Source organism: Marmota marmota, unplaced genomic scaffold (genome assembly GCF_001458135.2).
Source record: "Marmota marmota marmota unplaced genomic scaffold, marMar, whole genome shotgun sequence".
Taxonomy (NCBI): Eukaryota; Metazoa; Chordata; class Mammalia; order Rodentia; family Sciuridae; genus Marmota; species Marmota marmota.
The window spans coordinates 35628775-35651630 of record NW_026000057.1 but is presented as its reverse complement, the minus strand read 5'-3'; the positions used below and the strand labels follow the sequence as shown (position 1 = coordinate 35651630).

The 22856-nt window shown below is 34.6% G+C and overlaps 1 protein-coding gene and 1 pseudogene across 2 annotated transcripts in view; one reads left to right on the top strand and one right to left on the bottom strand.

Annotated features, from left to right (window-relative positions):
* Window positions 1-22856, bottom strand: part of Gstcd (glutathione S-transferase C-terminal domain containing) — a 188169-nt gene that overhangs the window by 98192 nt on the left and 67121 nt on the right. The window lies entirely within an intron of this gene.
* LOC125619800 lies at window positions 12302-14653 on the top strand (annotated as a pseudogene).

Sequence of the window (22856 nt, the reverse complement as noted above, 5' to 3'; positions counted from 1 at the left end):
GAGGGGGGAGGGTGGAGGATGGGAAAGGCAGCGGAGCACAACAGACACTAGTATGGCAATATGTAAATCAATGGATGTGTAACTGATGTGATTCTGCAATCTGTGTATGGGGTGAAGGTGGGAGTTCATAACCCACTTGAATCAAAGTGTGGAATATGATATGTCAAGAAATTTGTAATGTTTTGAACAACCCACAATAAAAAATTAAAAAAAAAAAAATTATATTGTTCTATCATGTATATGTATAAATATGTAACAACAAATCCCATCAACTATAACGTACCAATAAAAAATGTGAAAGAAAAGAAAAAAAAAAAAATAAAGTATGCTGTCTAATGCTTTCAATGGAAGGAAATAAAGTATTTATAGGGAAATAAATTAAGCTTTTTATGGTCTTAAGCCTTAAAGATGAAAATTATTTTTATTTTGAAACTAATATATTTTCCTATGTTATTGAATGTATAGAAAATAACGTGGTAGGCATGATTTTCCTCTAAGATATTTTCAAATTCTAAGGAAAAATTTTCATACCTATATAAAATTCTAAGAGCTAATGTTCAAGGCAATAATAAAGCTATAGCCTATAATATGTACAAAAATATAGATTTAATTACATAAAACTATTATGCTATTTCTTGTTAAATCACTTCTTTTATTTGTGAAAAAAATGTAACTGAAAAGAGAAGTGTAGGCTGGGTTGTGGCTCAGTTGTAGAGCACTTGCATAGTGTGAGGCACTGGGTTTGATTCTTAGCACCACAGGGAGATCCTCAGTGGGCCTTTATTTATTTATTTACATAATATAAATAATATATATTATATTAAATATCATATATTATATAATATGTATATATTAGAATACATATTATATTATTATAATATACACATATTATAACATATATATAATATATTCATATCATATAGTATACATATCATACAATATCTATTATATATAATAAATAATATATTAAATATATGTATAACATATAACAATATATTATATATAATATAAATATAGATAATATATAAATATAAATAAATAAATATTAATATATAAATGAATAAATAAAGGTCCACTGACAACTAAAGAAAAAGAAATGGGCAAGGAACTACAGAATTCTTTTATGAAAAAGAAAATTTTGATCATTTTCTTATATCTTACTAATATTTTTGCAATTTTATAAAATGTAAAATCAAACTTTAAGAACTAAATGGTTTATTTGTTGAAAGAGTGAAATCTCCACACCCCCAGTTCTAAAGATATAAAGAAAAAAAAAAGACAAAGGAGGCTATTATTGAGAAATGCAATAGAAAATGGTCAGGCTGGATGCTTTAAGAAATATGCTTTAGAAGATCTTTCAAAATGGTTCATTCTGGTCTACCTCCTAACATCCCACAGGGTACATGGCCTAAGGAGGGATACAACACTTTTAGATTTTTTTTTCCCCCACAATATGAGTGTTCATGATCAATTGTTTTCTGGCTTCTTCACAGTCTTGGCAAACTTGTTAAAGAATAGGCAAAAAATGTGAATAAACTATTCACAAAATAGAAAATGGTACTAATCAGTAAATGTGTGAAAAATACAATCAAAATTCTAGTAATCCAAGAGGCAGCAATCCAAAACTAGTTAATATTACTTGACAACTAAAGATAACAAGATTTTTTAATAACACTATTACAATAGACCAAAGTCAGTAAAATTTGTTCTATCATAGGTTGATCCTGGAACACTGGAATAATGCTGTAGAAAAACAATAAGGTAATGAATAATAAGAGCCATAATACTGTTTGTGCTTTTGGCAGAGTAACCCATCTTCTGGGTTTTAAATAATAATTAGAACAATATGGGAGGAAGACATTTTCATGAACATTGACACTTCAGAATAATTTACGATAACAAATATCAAATGTGACATCACTCTTTAATGAAAAGAAAATGGTTAAACAAATTATGTCACATCAATTCAATGAAAACATGGTAGATTTTCCAAAAGTCTAAAACTCATTCTATGAATACATCATCATGAATGCAATTTACAACAGTGACAAGGAAATTAATCCAATTAAAAAAAGAGAGAGATGAATCTTGGTGTCTACGCCAATTGTTTGTCCCAAATTGGTTCTAATCTACATAGGTGTGAGAAATAGCAAGTCTAGTGGTTCATTTTCAAAATACAGTACTTAGCCTTAAATGTAAAATTGGGTTGTAAGAAAGATAGCCATAGGGGAAATAGAGCAGAAGGGAAAATTACAAGCAGTTAACTCATACAATAGCACCATAGCCTGTGGGTACAGACAGAATTAAAATTCATGCACCTAACCAGCCCCTTGACAAACAGGAAGTGAGGCAAGGGTTCAGTCTGACCAATAGAAATATAAATCTCCTTGTTAAGAAATAGTAAAGAAGAACTGCATATATGTCAAAAGAAGAAGACTTTCCTGCCACAAGAGAACAAAGGGAGGTGGGAAAAACTAAGGGCATACTTCTTTAAATAACCCAAAGGAGACAATAAACTCTAGGTGATGTTTGGGAAGATTATGTACCACATAGTACTCAGCCAATGAGGAACCATGGGAGGAACCTTGCACACTAGGGGACAAAATGCTGACTGTAACCATTCTGGGTGTGCTGGCTCACCCAGACACCCAATCTTGCAAGACCATCATCAAAATCTTACTATTTTTGCTGAGTCCATTCTTAGGTTTGGTGTGAATATCACAGCAGGGAACTGCATCTCTCTATTTCCTCTACTCTCTGGCTTCTATAGTTTTGACCAAGGAGTGCTATTAGAAGAGCAGGGAAGAACCCAGAGTATTTCTCCTCTCATCTGTTTTCTGTAGTGTCTCCAGCAGCTGCTGCATTGTCTCTGTGGTTTCTTTACATAGTACCATCTTTTGCCAGGGGACCTTAGCTATTGGGTTCCAGTAATACTTCTTCCTCTCAGCAGCACCTGCTGTTGATATTCTCTGGAATGAGTCACCATACTCAGTTCAGCTTTTAAATTTTTTTATCATCACTACACCTAAATACCCCATATCAAATGAACCCTGTTTGATGTACTTAAGAGTAGCTTCTGTTTTGGAAAAGAGTGAATAACAGAGAATTTCCAATTAATGTAAAAGGAGCAAGGATTGTGGATGACAACAAATACTTTGATGTGTGTGTGTGTTAAATTGCTTACATCACTGCACATTTAAACCTGATTTACACTGAAGTGTGGTTTTGAAGGAGGCCAGCCTCAAAAATGCGAAATCATGGCAAATCTCTTTTCTATGGTTTAATATGAGTAGTCTCTTCCATGTGTTAAAGGTTTGGTCCCCTGGGTGGTGTACTGGGAGGTGCTGTGCACTGTTAGGAGGAGGGGCCTAGTGGGAGGTCCTTAGATCACTGGGGTCAAACCTCCAAAGGGGAGTATGGGACCTGGTTTCTTTCTCTTCTTTTTTCCTTGCTCAAAAGTTAAGCACTTTGCTCTACCATATGCTTCCACTATGACCTGTCACCCTAGAGAGAGGCCTAAAGGAATGGGAAAAAACAGTAAAGACTTCTCTAAAAAAAGGGTTATACTTTCTACGGAGTGTTTTTCTAGCATTTGAGTACTTGAGAGTGGCTAACAACACATAGCAAAATGCTCTGCTACAGATACAACACAAACTTATATTCTAGGGAACTTATTAGGAATGAACACACACCAACATTGTTACTGAGATAATGCTGGTCAAAGAAGAATTTTTCCTATGAAGCAAAAAGTTTTTCAAAGTTTTGATAACAACCACAAGTGAATTTAATGGATAATGACCACCATTTAAATTAAATTAAATGAGAACACAGAATACCAGAAAAATAAACAAATACTTATCAGAGGATAAGGTATGGAATTTCATAAACTCTTATTTTACCTACATGGTATGCATGCATTATTGTGGGTGCTTGTAAACTGGGCTGTGATGTACAATCTATTTTTATGTGCAGGTCAAGATTAAAAAAAATAAAAACAAGCAAACAAAAACATTTTTTTTTTTAAACAACATCACACTAGTATACTCCCACACCTGGATTTTAAAAGATGTGATTACAAGACATATTCTGATTTTTTCTCTGTGGGGTAATTTAAATTAAAAAAATCTTAATTTGCTTCATAAAGCTCATTTGTTGAACATTAAAAATAAGAGGAATATAATTTGTAGAAACTACAAAGCATAGATATGCACTGATAATAATTGTAATTATTATGTATTAATGTCACTAAATGTATTAAAGGTCACTAAATTGTGACCTTTCCCTCAATCATATGTTGAGCCCAACCCCTAACACAACTTTATTTGAAGAGAGGGCCTTTAGGAAGATAATTAAAGGTGATTGAGGTCATAAGGGCAGGGCCCTAATCCAACAGAACTGGTGTCCTTATAAAAAGAAGAGACAAAAGAGGGTATGTACACAAAGGAAAGGCCATGTAAGGACACAGTAAAATGGCAGCCATCTGCAAACCAGGAAGAGAGGCTTTAACAACAGAAAGCAACCCTGCTGGCAACTTCATTTTGGACCTAGAGCCCCCAGAATCATGAGAAAACAAATTTCTATTATTAAAACCACCTAATTTAGCATTTTGTTATGATAGCCCAAACAGAAAAATACACTAATCATCTCACATCTTTCATTAAACCTGTATAGCCATTCATAACTAAATAAATTGTGAATGTCTAAAATAAGTATTATCAACTAGAGAGATGTATAGTGATATAAATTAGCAGTTATATGAGTCTACCTTTGGTATGTCTAAGTTGAAGGTACAACATTAACAACATATTTTAAAGATACTAAAAGTCATTTAATTTTTTTTGACATTTTTATTTTTCTATATATTTTTTCACTTACAATATTGTCAGTACATACATTACTGGTTGAACAGTTGATATTAAATGTATGATTTGGAGGAACAATATTAAACTTTGGTGCAATTTTCTGTCTTGTTTTTGTTTTTATTTTATCCTTTTAATTTTTGTTTATTGAATCTTCAGAAAAGGTTTTTAAGTGGCGAGAAATACTAAAGAAATATATGTAAGAATAAGAGCAAACAAATGCAAATGATGTCTCTGAAAATGTAAACAGTCAAGCCTTTTTTCTTTGGCCAATGATAATTCTAAGATGACTTTAATAGTCATCCCTGGAAGTGATGGGTCACAATTAGCTCTGAAGAAAAGTTAAACTATTATTTAATATTTATTTTTTGAATTGATGAGAATTAGACAAATGTTAAAACTTTGTAATGGTTTGAAACAGGAGAAATGTCTTCAGAAAATTCAAAAGAGTTCAACTTTGACATAAAATTCTACTGTGATATATAAATCTCTGAGCATCTCAGAAGTATAGATCAGATTTCTAGAAATAGCAAAATGACTGTGTTATCTCTATAATTAATTATTCCTCCGGTACTAAAAAAAATTATCTATGATATAATGGGACATTGAAAATAGATGTGCAGTCTCAAAAACATACAAGTGCAGTATAGTGTAAGTGATTAAAAAGACAGTCTAACTTGAGAGTTCAGGATGCTTTTAAATCACGATCTGGCTTTAAATTCTAGCTCAGCATTTTAATAGCTGTGGATACTTGAGCAAACAACTTAATTTCTCATATCTCAGCTCTTTATCTGTACAATGGGGATGATATTATATGAATTAATATTAATACTATATTTTCTACATACTAAGCACTTTGCAACTTTTTTTAAAGACATATACAAATGTTGAGAAGGAAAATGCTTAACATCTAAATTCTTAAGTATAGCTATTCCCTTTGTCTCTTCTCTTATTTCTGTTTGGTTTATCCTCATAGTGATATCTTTAGTGAATAGACTATAAAGCGCTTCATAAAGGATTTTTAGAAGGAATCTTAGCATCCTCTGCCCTCTTAAATTCTAATCTGAACATGTGAAATTTCCAAGTTTATGAACCATCTACATAAAAGGAAAAATTACGACAGGTTTCATATGATACTATAATATTTTGATGTTAATTCATGTTTATCTTGTTTATTACATAGAATATATTTGAAAATATGATAGATTGTGCTTGTCTGGAATGAATTAAGTCTGTTCTTAACTGAAAACTGCTAGATGGACTAACCAGTTCAAAATCTAAAGTATATTTTTACTTAGAAACATGAACACCAGGAACACCATTCTCAAAAATGTATTACATCCAAGGATAAACTATTCAGGGGAATTCAAACAACCTTACCTGAAAAACAAACAAACAAACAAACAAACCATGAATCAATTTTTAAAAGATGCTATGTGGGTCTGTAAGTAAAATAAGCAAAAAATTCATCAATAGAAACTGATCACTGTAAATGGTAACTTGGAGCTCTGAAATGTCAATTTCACACTGCACTAAGCATATCCTACCAAACATGACCAAACTGCTGTTTGGAAAAATATCAACACCTGCTACCACATTCTTTGAAGTGATAGGTCAGACATATCAGCCAGGTCAGGTAAAAACCTATTTCAGCTTGGACCTATTCACTCACACAGGAATCATTTTCTTCTGTTTTAATGTTGATCACTTTTAAATCAGATGTGTTAATTAACTCAGAGCAAGTAGCTAATTCCAAATAAACTGTAGTTTGGCCTGGTGTTTTAGAAAAAAAAAAAACAAAACGCTTAAGAATAATCTTATAAAGCATTGGGGAGAACTTAAATGAGCTAGAATGTATTCATCTTGGATTTCAGGCTGAAGGTCAAAATACATAACCTATTGTTTCAATCTGCCACTCATATGCCCCCTTCAGTCAGGTGCCCACCATGGTGTTGACAGCCCCAATATGAATAATTTATTAGGTGAGAAAAATTATGCAGGGGAGGACTATTTTCCATATAAGAGTTTCCTTTGGGAAAACTGGCCTGAGGGACCGAAGAAACAGACACTCCAGTCTGACAACAAAGCAAAGGAATATGTTGTCTATTCAAAACCTCTAGGGAATTTTCTTCCTTGGGGAGAGTAGGGGTGGAAAGACCCACCACAACCTAGTCCTTGAACTCATGTAAATGATGGCTATCAATGTAGAAGTAAAGAATAACTCTAGAAATGGAATTTTCAAATTCACACAAATTCAATTGAGGCTGACAAACCACAGACACAAAAAGGTAACTTAGATATAAAACACACAAAGAGGCAAATGAGCATATGACAATAATAAAAGATGATTCTCTGGGTGCTTTTGGTCACGTTTCTTTCCACAGTATCTTCCTACATTGCTACACTCCAGAAGCAAATGGTGAAATAAGCCAGTTAGCAGTCAACTTCACAAAAATGTCAGGTTTTTATTATATTGTAAACAAAATGGTAGTCAAAGAAGAGTCGGTAAAAAAATGCCATAATCTTTGAGTGAAAAACAATGAGCAGAGTTGAATAAAGTTTTACAGAATCAAGAAGACAGAATAAATATAGTAGATTTAGTAAACTGAGTCAGAGTCACTTCTCAAAGACAATCAATTCTCCTATTTAAAAAGAGAAGCCATAGCCTCTGGTAATCATACTCAAGAATGTCACTTACCAATGTCCACAAGGCTGGAAAATTAACAGATCATAATGGTACAGAAGTCTCTGTTCTCTTTAGAAAATGTGTTAGGAAATAACACATGAAAGTGTAAAGAGATATATAAAAGAGATATAGAGAGGTAGAAAATTGTTAATTGTTACTTGTCCCAGAGTTCTAAGAACAGAGAAAATTGTTTGAAATCAAAAGGAAACAATGTTTCCTACCCTCTGCCAGAAAACAAAAACAAAAACAAAAACAAAAAACAAAAAAACTGTAAAAGCTTATTTAATTATGGGGGAGGGATGGAATACAGATTAAAGCTGGTCCCCACTTTACCAATCCATCTGTATCTGGCATTACAAAACTATTTTTTTGATACTCGTTTGATAGTCCCTTCTTACACTTATTCTCTCTATTCTGCTTTTATTATTATTGTTTTCTCTCAAATATTTTACAGACTTCTTTGTTTTAATCCAGGGTTGACTTTCTACTATAGCCAAAGTCAAGACCTGTTTGATCTGCTTGGAATCTTTCCCAACCAAGAATTAATCTCCCTCCTTTTTGGCCTTCATAACACCTTCTGCCCACCACTGTCTTTCCAACTCATCCCCAAAGAATCATTAAAATTCCACTCTTCAAATGTAATGGTTAAGATCAAAGTTTCATAGAAAACAGGGGATTAAGAAAAATGCATATATTTTCTTAAAAAGAAAATTTCTAGAAGGTATCTATTCTAAAACAATATAAATTTATTGGAGTTACCTGATCCCATGGGCTTCCAAATACAAAATCTTACTGCTGAAGAAGCAAGTTCTCTCTCAGTTTAACAATAGGACAATAGGAGCCTTTAATCTCTTTTCCAGGAGGCAGATCTTATTGACTTAGAATTCACTATATTTTATACCAGAATTCTCCTCAATATTTTTTTTTTCTTTCTGTAAAACTTAAAAATAAACTTCTGTCATAAACTGACCAAATTACTTTTCTGGACAAGTCATACACACACACACACACACACACACACACACACATATGTTCTCTATCATCACTATAGATTATATATATAATATGTAATATAGAATATATAGTGTAATATGTAATATGTTATATATATTATTTCAACCAGCTTCAGTCATATATATATACATATATTATATATATATATATAATATAATTATACTATATATATAGTGATGATAGAGAACACATAGTTGTCCTGTCTCTGTACTGCTTCTAAGACCCAATGAAATGTCCTACTGAAGAGGATGTAGCAATAATTGCCACATTCTCTTATGTGGGGACATAATTGTAAGAATGAGTTATTTGAAAACATTAGTTTTGAGGAGTTAATGTATTTCATTTTACTGATTCTACCTTTTAAAAATGAGTCTCAAGGAGATTCAAGATGCATTAGAAGAAGGCTGCTTTCCCAGTTGCTCTGTGGCTTGGGATTTGAGCAATAAGAGTATAGCTTCTCAGTGAGGTGGGTGAAAAAGGGATTTCACTAAAATTCAATATTGGACAGTCAGAGTGTCTTAGAGACTCAGAAATTTGGGAACATTAAACAAAGAAGAAAGACTACATTGGACCCAAGCCAGTTGTGGCAGTGGTAGTAGTGCTGGGAGGGAGAACACAGAGAGAAACATATAGATTTGGTACGGAAAAACCCTGAGATCAGAATAGCAACTGATCCAGTGACTGCACTGTGCACTGATGTTTGAAAAATGTGCTCTGTTTCTCCACTGGCTATGGAGAGCTGAGGCAGGAGTCATCTTGAGATAACCACTCTGCAGCTACTGCTGCTGAGCTGGGAGAACATACCAAATACTGCCACACTGTCCTGGCAAGCACCTACCTACTGTGAGGCCCAGGGTATACCTAGCAGAATGTGAGTGAAACACACACAGAGACGATCTGCCCAGGGGCATTTAAGTCAGAAAACTGTTGAGAAGCCCAACTTACTTTTCCTTTGAGTCTGAAGCTTATGTGACCAGCTGAAGGGAACTGAGAATCTGAACAAGTAACTGTGAATACATTTAGGGCTAAGTCTAGGAAGGCTGTGTTCTTAGGCAGCAGAGTGTGTGGAGGATTGGTTCTACTGCCCCATGAGTAGAATTCTGTGGAGGCACCTGAGATCCATACTTGCAACTGCCAAACCCTAGGGATGTACTGATCTAATCTTTCCAGAGCAGATATCACCCAATAATTTGACCTAAGCCCCAGCTGCTGGAATTCCACTAATAGAACTCTGTAGCAGCCCCAACCTGGAAGTGCATTGATCTGGTCTGTGCAGAAAAACCCCATTTGTACTTCCCAATTCTATCCAACTTATACTGGTGAAAAGGGAAACTGAGAATTATTTCAACCAGTTTCAGTCTTAGGCCACTTCAACTGGCAGCTTGGTAAGCAACACAAAAAGAGAAAGGGGTTAGCAACCCCCAGCCATTGCTCTCTCCCTCTCTTTTAGTACACAGCTCAAGAAGAAATGGAAGAAAAGACAGTTGGCTGTAAACAGTGACCATCCATTCTCATCGACCACCTTAGTGGAGATAATTCTTTCATTTTTTTATTAAGAATCTTTCTTTTGTGTGTGTGTGTGTGTGTGTGTGTGTGTGTGTTCTTGCTGTGCTGATTGATTTCTGGACATATATACATACACATATTTGGGATTTTTCCCCCTTCAATTTTAGCATTTTTAAATGTAGTTATTTTTCTTTGCCTTGTCTTTTGGGGCTTAGGGCTTTTGGATTCTATATTTTGGTTTTGTTTTACATTGTTTTCATTTGTTTGTTTCTCTTTCTTATTCCTAACAGCCAAATTCTCATGTTTTCCTGTTTCTCTCTCCCTTCAATTTTTTCCATTTTTTCTCTTCCTTCCTTATAACTATCACCTGCTACATCTTTTCTGCATTCTCTGTCCATTAGTTGAAATTATAAACTCATTTCTATCTTCTTATCACATTTTCTTTTCTCTAAGTAACTGTATTATTATCATCTTTTAAAACCAATTGGTTTCTATAATTCCTGTTCCCACCATTCAAGCTTCTGCAATTATTACTGCTGTGGATGGCATAGTTGCATCCATTGTTTGCTTTAATGCCAGATCTAGTTCATGGTTACTTACTGTTTTTGCTGTTGGCAAATGCTGACCCCACCATTTCTGGATTTGTGTGTATGGTAATTAACATCTGTCAGTGTCATAGTAGGAACCCGGAATTTATATAATGCTGTATTACTGTTTGCATAAGTTGTTGCTATTGTTTGTTTTCCCCTATTCTTTGAGCTGCTGGGAACCTACAGGGGCACTATAAGTTCACAGGATAGAGACTCTGGTGCTGAGCTAAACTCATCCAAAAAAGATGGCACAGCTTGCTGTATACACAAATTAATGACACTCAATCTTCAGCAATACTTAATACAAAAAATAGAAGAAAAATATCCCAAAATAATCACCAGGCTTCAAGGAGAAACAGCTAGTGGTGGGCCCTCAGGTCACACTCACAGACATCTACTGCTGAAACAAAAGTGGAGAGAATCCACACAAACTCTGGATACCACACCTACAGGAGGGTCTCAATCTTGATCACTCTAGGACATTTTGGTAAGTAAAGACTGTGTCCTAAAAAGGTCCACACATAAGAGTGAAAGAGAAATACTTCCCTATACATGCATAAAACCCAACACAGGAACTCAAGAAATATGAAAAAATAAGATAACATTATACCTCCTAAAGATCATAATTCACTATCAAATAATCCCAAAGATATTAAAGTAGATGAACTATCAGATAAAGAATTCAAAAGAAGGATTTTAAAAATGATCAATGAATTCCAAGAGAATTCAGACAAATAACTGAATGAATTAAGGAATTCAGTATAGAGTATAAATGAGAAATTTAGTACAGAGAGATATTGAAAAAGAACCAAACAGAATCTTGAAAATGAAAGACAAAATAAATCAAATAAAATGTTCAGTATAAAGTCTCTCGATTAGAGTACACTATGTTGCAGACAGTATCTCATAGCTAGAAAACAAAGTGGCTGACCTTGAATATTTAGACAGCATTAAAGAAAACGAGTAACCATGATTAGAATATACAAGAACTCTGGGACAACATTAAGAGACCAAATTTAAGAATCAATGGAATTTGGGGGGTATAGAAGAATAAATATAATATATATAACTGCAAGAATGGGATCCTAATTAGAATAAGTTATACTCCTTGTATGTATAACATGTCAAAATATACTATATTGTCATGTATAGCTAAAAAGAACAAATAAAAAATAAAATAAATGCAAAAAAAAAAATCAATGCAATTGAGGGGGATTGTGAAATGCAGGTTAAAACCTCTCCAGGGAAATAATAACAAAAATTTCCAATCCCTGAAAATGAGATGGACATCTAGATAAAGAATTGTTATGGTTTAGATGTGGTGTCTCCCAAAAGCTCATGTGTGAGACAATGGAAGACAAGAAGGTTTGGAGGAGAAATTATTAGGTTATATTCTTAACTAAATCAGTAAATTAATCCCTGATAGGAGTAACTGAGTGGTAACTAGAGGCAGGTGGGCTGGTACTGGAAGAAGTGGTCACTGGGGACAGAACAATGAGATATATATTTTGTATCTGGAGAGTAGAGTCTGTCTCTGCTTCCTGATCAACATGTGAGCTGCTTCCTTCTGCCACACTCTTCCTCCATGATGTCTTATCTCACCTTGAGCCCCAAGGAATGCAGCCAGCTGTCTATGGATTAAGACCTCTGAAACAGTGAATCCTTAAACTTTTCCTCCTCTAATACTATTCTGTCAAATCTTTTAGTCACAGCAGCAAAAAAGCTGACTAAAAAAAAGAATACATTCAGAACCCAAAACAGACAAGATTAAAGAAGAACCTCAACACAACATATTATAATTAAAATGCCTACATAAAGAACAAGGACATATTTTAAAAGCCTCAAGAAAAAACAAATAACATCACATTTAGAGGTAAGCCAATCAGGATCAATTCTGAATTTTCAGCACAAACTCTAAAAGCCAGGAGGCTTGAAATGCTATGTTCCAAGTCCTGAAAGAAAATAACTGTCAACCAAGATTGCTATATCCAGCAAAGCTATCCTTCAAAATTGATGAGGAAATAAAAACCTTCCAAGATAAGCAAAAATTAAAAGAATTCATGAGTACTAAAAACTGGCACTATAGAAATCACTTAAAGAAATATTCTGCACAGAAGAAATAAAAAAAACAAACTTCAGAACTTACAAAACACTAAATCAGATTTATGAAAAGTAGCTAAGCAATGAGAAAAAGGACCCAATTAAATATTATAAATAAATCAAAATGGCAGGAATTTATAAATATCTTTCTATAATAATATTGAATGTAACTGGTCTCAAATCTCCTATTAAGACACAGACTGGCAGAATGAATTAAAAAATAAGACCCAACTATATGTTATTTGCAAAAGAAGCACCTTACAGCAAAAGACAACCACAGGTTGAAAGTGAAAGCATGGAAATTGATACAGCACTTGAATGGAGCCTGAAAATAAGCCGGAATAGCTACTCTCATATCTGACAAAGCAGAATTCAAGCCAATCTTAAATCAGAAGAGAAAAAGAAGGTCACTTCATACAGATAAAGGGAACAATCCAACAAAAATAAGAAGATACAACAATAATAAATATTTATGTCCCAAATGTGAGCACAACTAATTATATAAAAGAGATGTTACTCAAATTAAAACCTCAGATAGACCCCAATATAATACTGAGTGATTTAAACACCATTCTCACTGTTAGATAAACCATCTAAACATAAACTAGGTAAATACTCTTTGGACCTGAAAGATATTATAAATCAAATAGACTTAACAGCTATAGACTAGTGCATTAAGCAACACTTTAATATAAAATTTTCTCAGTGGCTTGTGTAACTTCACCAAAATAGACCATATTATAGGCCACAAAGAAACTATTAACAAATACAAAAAGAAATTGATATAATTTCCTGCATTTCATCAGATCCTAATGAAATGAACTTTGAAATCAACACAATAAAACTCAAGGCTTTGAGTCAGTAGAATCTTACTTGAGCAGGTCTCTTTATTGGCTTATGAAGGTGCTTCCTTGTGCTAGTGTGTTGGTAGTGGCGCCTGCCAGACCAGACCAACTCTGGGACAGGACTCAAAGATACTGAAATCTGCCTGGCTCCAAATTCTTTCTAAGCTAGAAGAGGAGAAACCAGAGGGCATGGGAGGTTTGAGAATATTCAGCTTTGTTGCAAACCTGGGTAGAGATCACTTCCCTTTGTGCAGGTTGGAGCCAAGGAGTACAATGAGTACATGAAAGCACTACAATGGAATAGTAAGTTCTAGGCAAGCCCAGAAGTGAACTTGGGAAGTAGCCTCCACCTCTGATATTTCCTTAGAAGCAAAACCCATAGAACTTATGGAAACTGCTGGAGATGAAATTGTGGACCTCACCTGTGAATCTTTAGAGCCTGTGGTGGTAGATCTGACTTACAATGACTCTGCTATAATTGCTTACGAAAGGAGGATGACAAAGAAGAATGCCAGGAGGCTGCACCAAGACCAAGCTAACAGTTGCATGGTGAACTGTGATGATGAGGAGCTGTCCAGGGATGGAGATGTACATATGACCACCCACACTCCCAGAAACTTCAGGGATGAGAGGGCCACAGGACTCAGGCCCTCTGGAACTGTTAGTTGTCTCATCTGAATGGATGGATACTCAGAGATTATATAGAATGGATGTCTCATTGTCTCTACAGAGTGTGGCCATGTCTTCTGTAGCCAGTGCCTCCATGATTCCCTTAAGAATGCTAACACTTGCCCAAATTGTAGGAAAAACATCAACCACAAATGGTACCATCTCATTTATATATGAAGTATCAGATCTTCTCAGGAAAGAGATGGACAGATAACCTGGCCAGGCTCTTCAGATGGTATCTTCCTCCAATTTCCTGAGCTCAAAAAAACTATTTCAAAACTAACATCTGGTCTATAAACTTATCTTTTGTTTCCAACCCCCTTAGATCCTTTTGTTATGCTCTAGAGTTTGACCAGGAGCTTTCCCCATTTGGCTCTGTATCTCTGATCCTCTGTAGCAGTTTCATCCCAAAGTAGGACAAAGGAAGTCAGGCACATCAGAGTTGAAAATTGGAGTTACAGTTGAAAATTGTGTTATTTGTCAAGAAGTTTCCCTGTTTGGAAAGCTTGCCCCAACTCTACCAGGCATACAACCTTTCCAGGCACATGCCAATCGACCACTCTGCATACCCCAAAGTATCCAAACCAGACACAGTCCACTCAACCCAAGGGTTCTAGTTGCAGGACTGGCCCCCAGGAAAGCACAACCACTGTTTTTTTTTTTTTTCTTTTTCCACCTTGAGGGTCAGAGATGACCTGTGATTCTGCCTGTATGTTGTCATTAATGTGCAGTGTTTTCAGGAAATAAAAAACTCTGAAGGGCAAGCCTATTTCCTAAGAACAAAAAGTAAAATAAAACCAGTTCTTTACTACTTTTTAGCAGTCAAGGAGATGTAGCAGAGTTAGTGTCTTCCTCAGAGCCCTAATGTCACCTGTGGAGTCGTACCCATCCCATCATGTCTCTGCTCACTAATTGTTTTCAGGAATCTTATCCACGCTCCAAAGTTCTCCACCTGGTACAAGGTCAATAGGGCAGCCATTTTGGGTATCCTCTCTTTTCAGATAAAATCTGTCCTGTGTTGACCACCTGCCCTCCAGCCTTCAGTTATTACTGCCTATGTCTGCTCAAGCATCAATATTGGGAGATGGTGGCAGCATCTGTGTCCTTATCAGCCATTCACTTCTATGCTTTTGTCCAAGTTTCTGGTACCCCTGTTTTAAAGATGTTGGCTCACTGGATCTGGCCTTGATTTGGCTTCTTACTCTCCCCCACAAGTTGACATTTATTTCAGTAGCTGCTCTTCTGGTCAGTTGGGCTGTAATCCTTTGGGCTCTTTCTCTGCAAGTGCCAGATGACAACCTTTACTCCATAGGTGTGTGAGAGCCTCAGGTTTTCTCAGAGGCAACAAGGTAATCCAGACTGCCCCTGAGGGCACTGGGGTTGGGGTGGCTGGTTGGGGAGAGGCCATGCCATGCAGGCCAGCTTCCACCTCCTTACCCTCTTTCTTCAGAGGGCTTCAAGCCAAACCAACAGCCTTTTCATGTAAAAATCTTCATGATGAGAAAGGGGTTCTTCTAGCTTTACTAGCAATAACTGACTTTCAGTGCACTCTCCTGAAGGAGCAGGGACTCCTCACAGAGTTCATTTCAGACAGGGCTGAAGGAATGCCCCTTCTCTATAAAAAAGAAAAAGATTTTATTCTTTACTCTAAGTTCTCAGCTGCCTGGCTCACTTCCAGTTAGTTTAAATGAGGTCATGACATTCTTCATGGAGTTGAAGAGGGTAAGAGCTTCAGTGCTCACCATCAGGCTGCATGCCTGCCCCCCACCAGATGTCATGGCCATTATGTCTCCTTAGGGCTTCATGGAAGTGCTCCTTAGACTTCAAGGGCCAAGGCGACCACACAGCTTCTCAATCCATAGATATGGTAATATCCATTTAAAATTTTCTTTGTATTTTATCTTCAAAGACAACTTATGTGATGACTCATAAAAGTTACATTACTTTGCCAGGTAGGGTGGGCACATTCCTGTAACTCCAGTGGCTTGGGAGGCTGAGGCAGGAGGATTCGGAGTTCAAAGCACCTTAAGTAAAAGCAAGGTGCTAAGCAACTCAGTGAGACCCTATCTCTATATAAAACACAAAATAGGACTGGGGATATGGCTCAGTGATTGAGTGCCTGCCTCCGAGTTCCATACCTGGTACCAAAAAAAAAAAAAAAATTGCATGACTTCATCCTAAATTAAACTGGGGAAAAGTGTGTTTAGTTTCTACTAATGAGAAACTGAAAATTAGGAAAAGACTGGAGTAAAAAATCCTTTTCCTCAGTGTATATAGTTCAGCTCTTTGTTACATTTAAACTGTATTCAAACACAAAATCTGTTTTGGACTTCTCTAATAATGTTAAAGATGTGAATAAAACCATTAATTTGGACCAAAAAAAAAGAAAGAAAGAAAAAAATACTTTATAAACACATGGAGACTGAACAAATACTATATAAACACATGGAGACTGAACAGTACACTTTTGAATGATGAATAGTTGAAAAGAAACCAAGTGAGAAATTTAAAAAAATTTAGGCTTAAATGAGGTGATACAACATACCTGAACCTCTGGGGCACTATGAAGGCTGTTCTAAGAGTGTTTATAGCTATGAATGCCTACATAAGACAATAATAAAGATCCCAAATAAACAACCTAATGATGCGTCTTAAGGTCCTTGAAAAAGAACAAACCAATACTGAAGCCAGGAGGAGGAGGGAAAAATTAATATCAGAGCTGAAATCAATGAACTTAAAAATAAAAAAAATACAAAGGATTAATGAAACAAAGAGTTGGTTTTTAAGAAGATAAAAAAGGTTGACAAGCACTTAGACAAATTCATCAAAAGAAAAAGAGAAAATCCAAATTAATAAAATTAAGACATGAAAAAGGAGAAATCACCACAGATGTCACAGAAATCTAGCAGATCATTAGGGACTATTTTCAAGACTTGTATTCCAATATGTTGGAAAACCTAGGGAAAATGGATATATTTCTAGATAAGTATGATCTTCCAAAACTGAATCAAGAGTACATAGAAAACCTAAACATTATACAATATATACACCAGATGCTATCACATTGATATGTATAATTTTTATGTTTTTATGTATCAACAAAGAGTAAATTTAATTTTGAAAAAGGAACACCAACTAAAGCTCTTCTCCAATAATAAATTCTATATGCTAAGTAACTGAACTTAGCAATCAAAAACTGGCTATCTATGGACTGAGACCTTGAAAAGTATGAGCCCCAAATAAACTTTGCATCTTCAAAGAAAAAGAAAACCTAAACAGACCAATAACTTGTAGAGAGATAGAAGTAGTAATAAAAAGGCTTTCAATAACGAAAAGCCCAGGACTAGATGAATTCTCAGATGAATTCTACCAGACCTTAAAAAAAGTACAATAATTCCATGAAACAGAAAGAGATGGTATACTACCAAATTCATCCTATGAAGCCAGTATCACAATAATATTAAAACCAAATCAGGGACACATCAAGAAAGAAAACTATAAACCAATATCTCTGATGAAATTAGATGCAAAAATACTTAATAAAATATGAGTAAATTGTGTCCAACAATATACTAAAATGATTGTACCTCATGATCGAGTTGATTTTATTCCAGAGATGCAAAGATGCTTTAATATATGCAAATTAATAAATGTTATGCATCACATAAATAGAATTAAGGACAAAAATCACCCAGTCATCTCAAAAGTTGCAGAGAAAGCCTTTGTCAAAATTCAGCACCCATTCATGAGAAAAACACTGAAGAAACAAAGGACAGAAAGATTATGTGCGAAAAACTCAAAGTTAACCTCACAGTAAATGGGGAAAATCTGAAAGCATTTCCTTTAAACTCTGGAAAAAGAAAAGAATGTCCACTCTCACCACTCCTATTTAATAAGTGTTAGAGATTCTAGACAGATTAATTAGTCAAGAGAAGAAATTAAAAGGGATAAAAATTGAAAAGGAAGAAGCCAAATTATCAATTTGCAGATGATACGATTCTGTACCAAAAGACTGCTAGGGCTAATGAACAAACTTGGCAAAATCACAGGTTACAAAATCAACATAGAAAACTTAATAGTTTTTCTGTATGCCAACAATGTATCTTCTGTGAAAGAAATCAGGAAAACAATTCCATTCATAATAGTCTAAAAATAAAAAAAAAATACCTAGGAATAAATCTAACCAAGGAGGTGAAAGACTTCTACCATGAAAACTATAAAAAAATGAAGAAATAAATTGAAGAAGACCTCAAAAGATGGAAAGACCTCCCATGTTCTTGAATAGGCAGACCATTATGTTAAAATGGTTCCATGTTACCAAAAGCAATATACAGATTCAATGTAATCCCTATCAAAATTACAATAACATTCTTCACAGAACTAGAAGAAATAAGCCTACAATTCATTTGGAAGAATAAGTGATTTAGAATAGCCAATGCAATTCAAAGCCAAAAAAGCAATGCTGGAAGGCATCATAATATCAGACTTCAAATTATACTATAGAGCTACAGTAACAAAAACTGAATGGTATTAGCATAAAAACAGACACCTAGACCAATGGTACAAAACAGAAGACACAGAGACAAACCTACACATCAACAGTCATCTGGTCTGATCCTTGACAAAGGTTCCAGAAACATTTTGGAGAAAAGACAGCCTTTTTAACAACTGATGCTGGGAAAATTGTTTATCCATTAGTAGAAGAATGAAACTAGACCTGTATCACTCATCCTGTACAAAAATTTACTCAAAATGGATCAAAGATCTAAAAATTAGACCAGAAATTACCCAAATCCTACAAGAAAATATAGGATGGACATTCCAATGTATGAACATAGGCAACAACTTTCTCAATAGGTCCCCTGAAGCTCAGGAAATAATGCCAAGAGTGAATAAGTAGAATGGCATCAAATTAAAAAGCTTCTGCCCAACAAAGGAAATAATTAGGAACATGTAGATAGAACCTACAGAATGGGAAAAAATCTTTGATAGCTACTATTTTGATAGAAGATTAATATCTATAATATATAAACTCAAAAAACTTAAGACCAAAAAATCAAATAATCTAATTAATGAATAAGAAAATGAATAAAATAGACACTTCTCAAAAGAAGAAATAAAAATGATCAACAAATATATGAAAAAGTGTTCAACATCATTAGCATTTAGGGATATCAAAACTACACTGAGATTTCACTTCACACCAGTCAGAATGGCAATCATCAAGAATACAAACAATAATAAATGCTAGAGAAAATGTGGAAGAAAAGGAACTCTGTTCCAACTACACTGTTCTTGGGATTGTAAATTGTTCAACCACTGTGGAAATCAGTATGGAGGTTCCTCAAAAGATGATGCATGCTATACCACTCCTAAGTATTCATCCTATAAAACTAAAATCATCATACTACAGTGATACATATACACCACTGTTTATAGCAGCATAGTTCACAAAAGCCAATCTATGAAACTAGCCTAGATACTCATCAACAGGTGAAGAAAATGTGGTATATATACACAATGGAGTTTTATTTGGCCACAAAGAAAAATAAAATTATATCATTCGCAGCAAAATGGATGAATCTTAGACCATGATATTAAGGGAAATAAGCCAAATTCAGAAGTCCAAAGGTCATATTGTTTTCTCTCATATATGGAAGCTAGAGAAGAAAAAGGAAAAGAAAGGTGGGGGGTGGTGATCTCATGAAAATCAAAGGGAGATCAGTAAAGGAAAGGGATCCTGGGGGTGGGACTAGGGAGGGGAGGTCTTGGGAGTGGTACTGGCCAAATTATATGGTTATATCACAGGCATGTGCAGATATGTAACAACAAATCCCATCACATTTACAACTATGATACACCAATTAAAATGTGGAAAAAATGAGTCTCATTGTAATAACAAAAAATAAATCCATTTTGCTCTGAGTCCATACAGATATTAAAAGCTATTCTGTTATGTGGGATGCAGTGGCACATGCCTGTAATCCTAGTGGTTCAGGAGGCTCAGGTAGGAGGATAGCGAGTAAAGCTAGCCTGAGCAATTTAGTGAGGCTCTAAGCAACTTAGTAAAACCATGTCTCTAAATAAAATATAAAAGGGGCTGGGGAGTACCCTTGGTTCAATCCCCAGTACCAAAAACCAAAACAACAACAACGAAAAAGCTCTTCTATTATTTGTTATCATTATAGTAAATTTTTAAACACCAGATCTCTGAGATAATTCTTAACTATTTTCTTCTTCCAAGAACTCAGATTCAGAATTATATTTACAACCCCAATTACTTCTCATACTATTTACCTGTACAATTCATTCATTATATCATTTCAGTATCCATTAAATCTCATTCTTTGTAGTGATCAATTAGGTGGACATAGAGTTATAAACAGGAACAACTGGTCAGTGCCCTCCAGGAGCTTGGTCTGTTGGAAATAAATAAGGGAATCACCTTCTTTATAAACTCTCCAGGAGAACGAGCAACTGGACCAAGTAACTTCCATTCTGTTCCCTAAGCTTCATCTTTCTAATGGTGTTCACTTGAATGGCCACCACCACCGTTCCTGTTGCCCTTTGGAGGTATGCTAATCTCCCATAATAATGCAATCAATCAATCGTTCTTTGGCTTCCATAAGCACAATGGAGAATGGGCTGGTATTTTAAAAGACTTTGTCAAGTCATTAAGGAAAAATATAAGAACATTAATAAAGGTAACAAATAATATGCAACCTATTAAAATTCTTAGATTTCTGCTCTTACCATTGTTAGCTGACTTGACTTCTACTATGTGGTTTAACCTCTCTGAAGCTGCCACATCCTAACAACCAATAGAAACTGTCTTCTTTTGCTGCAGTTTTCTGCATGTAAACTAGAGTTAGGTTCTGCATATAAACTAGAATTAGGACACAAAACCTCAAAAATTACTCATTTTAAGAAACACATTGATGGTGATAAAAAATAGTATAACCTTTTTGGAAATCTATATAGCAATATATATCAAAAACAGCAGAAATATTCATATCCTTTGATCCTATTATTTCCCTTCTGAGGAACTATTGAATGTAGAGACATAGTTATGTGGAAGATATTTTCATCATACTGTTATCTATTAAGTTGATAAGTTGAGAGCAACTTTATATTCAACTTCAGATGATTTAGCTAAATATATTAAATCTACTTGTAAATATTATGATATCATTAAAACTTGGCATTCACATTAGGAGTGGTGGTATTATGTTTCAAATATTTTAAATTTTTTCAAGAGCAAATACTATAATACTCAATTCAAAGTAGCTGAATTCTTTAATATGGTTGATATTAAATGACACCTTCCACTAAACTGCCTAATAAAAAGGAAGTATGGAAGAAAAATGTCTAAAGATCCAGTAAAACTATTCATAAAGCTACTCTATATTTAGACTAATTATAGCTTATAACTTTTTTAAAAAGGAAGAAATGCTATATTTATACTGAAATAAATAACTAGAACTTTTTATATTCCATAGGTTTTTAAATCTAACAAAGGCCTCTCTCTAGTAGAAAATTAAGGAATATAGTATTGTGAAATAGTTTAGATGCAATGCAGGGTTACAATTAAATATAATAATTGCAGATGTAGCAGAAAAACCCAGCTGACATTGATCATTTCTGCTCCTTGAAACAGAGATATAAAAGCCCTTATCAGGAACTTACATACGTATAGCTGTTTTGGTTTAAGAGTTTACTCATTATAGCCAAAATACACAAGCTATATAAGAAAGAAAAGAGAGACCTGCAATGCAGGGAGAACGTTTGTGTGAAACATGCACAAAATTTGTTCTTCACAAGCATGGCTTTAATTTCAGAGTGAGCTTTATGATTAAGGGTTTCTAGTATGTAAACAGTTTGAAAAGATGCTTTTTCATATCTCACTCTTTCTGCTTGTATAATATAGGCACATTCAACATGTGGGAAATTACTTGACAATAATAACAAAATGACCTGACAGTAATAAAAAAACAGTGAAAACAATAAGGCAATAAAATGTTGACAGTAACCATATTCCAGCAACAGAGTATAGAATTCATCTTGGAAATTGGAAATTCTTAATGTTAATTTTGTGTGCTGCTTTTAATCAAATAGGTTCAAATTTTAAGGTTCTTAAGCAAAGACTCCAATAGTTAAGAGAGTTATTACAATTGCTCCTCGCAAACTCCCTCCTTTACAACACTGAGATTTAAGAACAGTCACATTTAAGAACAATTTTCTATAACAAGTAATTGTCAGGAAAAATTATAACATGGACTGAAAGTTTCATGGGATAAACTACTTCTCCAAAACATTTCCTGTAATATGGTCAAACTCCCTACCCCAGGTTAATAAATTTCAAATTTTATTAGTTTTGATTGGACAATAGCAAAACAGGTTAGTGTAACTACATAAGCAGAGATCTGCATAGCCACTATAGGTGTTGACAGTGAGATAATTATCAAGTATAATAGATGGAGAGCTCGAGTTCTGGAACCAGACTGAATTTGGGGCCTCTATAAATTAGAACAAAATTTCTCTTGCAGAGAAAGGAAGCTAAAGGACTGAGACCCCCCCCCCCCCCCCC